Source organism: Phacochoerus africanus, chromosome X (genome assembly GCF_016906955.1).
Source record: "Phacochoerus africanus isolate WHEZ1 chromosome X, ROS_Pafr_v1, whole genome shotgun sequence".
Taxonomy (NCBI): domain Eukaryota; kingdom Metazoa; phylum Chordata; class Mammalia; order Artiodactyla; family Suidae; genus Phacochoerus; species Phacochoerus africanus.
Genome location: NC_062560.1, coordinates 115,702,668 through 115,704,174, shown reverse-complemented (window position 1 = coordinate 115,704,174; position 1,507 = coordinate 115,702,668). Strand labels below are relative to the sequence as shown.

At 40.0% G+C, this 1,507-nt stretch overlaps 1 pseudogene; it reads left to right on the top strand.

The window, feature by feature from the left end:
- Positions 1-566: 566 nt before the first annotated feature.
- Positions 567-810, top strand: LOC125118530 (protein CEBPZOS-like; annotated as a pseudogene).
- Positions 811-1,507: the final 697 nt, after the last annotated feature.

The following is a 1,507-nucleotide window of genomic DNA, read 5'->3' as shown; positions in this document are numbered from 1 at the left end:
TGTTGTAGCCTGGGGCAGTGGTTCTCAGCAGGTGTGCCCCGAACCCCTCTGGTGAGCCAAGAAAGACATGTGCTTTTGTTATGACTCAATAAGCAAAATATTATGGTGATGATTGTCATGAAGAATATTGTGGGGAGTTCCCTGGTGGCTCAGCAGGTTAAGGCTCTGGCATTGTCACTGCTGTGGTATGAGTTTGATCCCTGGCCAGGGAACTTTCACATGTTTCAGGTGTGGCCAAAAAAATTAAAGTAAAAAAAATTTTTAGGGGTTCCTGTCGTGGCTCATCAGAAACAAATCTGACTAGCATCCATGAGGATGCAGATTCGTTGAACCCCGGCCTCACTCAGTGGGTTAAGGATCCAGTGTTGTCGTGAGCTGTGGTGCAGGTCGCAGACACGGCTAGGAGCTGGTGTGGCGTAGGCCGGCAGCTGTAGCTCTGATTCGACCCTTAGCCTGGGAACCTCCATAAGCCTTGGTTGCAGTCCTAAAAAGACAAAAACAAAAAAAAAATTTTTTAAAGGAAAGAATATTGCGTTGAGTAGAGGCCCACGTGTACTTGCCTCAGGATGGCCTGCACTGTGGAACCACTAGCAAAGCAGATCTTTAAAGGGGTTTTAGTAGCTGAACTTGTGGGCATTTTTGGAGCATATTTTTTTGTTTAAACAAATGAACGTAAGGCAAGATTTCAGGCAAACGATAAGTAAGAAGTTTCCCTTCATCTTGGAAGTTTATTCCATATCCATTGGATACTCTGGAATGTATGGAATCAGAGAGTAAGAGCAAGAAAAATGGCTGAACAGCAAAAATTAGGAATTTGACCATCAAAAAAGGTTTGCCGTATTTCATAGCATCAGGCAAGATTCAAACTCCAAAGTTGACATGGATGGATTTTAGAATATTTAAGGTGAAATGAAAATTCTAATGAAGCAGAAGTTCTATTCTTCAGACTGTGAGGAAGTTGATAGATGGTTTATTTATTATGTTATAAATGGAGTTTTTTTACTACTCAAAGTAGTTCTCCCTTAAAAAAAAAAAAAAACTCCCCTATAATTCTCAATATGTAAACTTTCCAAAATTGATAAGAGAGAAAAACATCTATTTTTGGTATTTATTACATCTTTTCTTTTCCATTATAGTGTATTGCAAGATGCGGAGTGTGGATCCCTGTGCTTTGCTTCAGGCCGTGTTTGTCTATTTCCTATAGAGCAGTTTGTGTTTGCTGCTCCCAGACTCCTCATTTATCCCCGCTAACCCCCTTTCCCCGTTGGTAACCAGGGGTTTGTTTTCTGTGTCTGTGAGTCTGTTTCTGTTTTGCAAATATGTTCATTAATATTTATTACATTTTAACCCACATATAAAATCGTATTATCTAAAAAAAATTAACTACGAATTTTGCTTTTGTCCATTTTCACTTTACCTGAAACAATATTCAAACTCTGCATCAATGTCTCTGGTACTACTAGAGCCACTTAGTTGTTTGTTCCCCCCCCCCCCCGTCTTTTTGTCT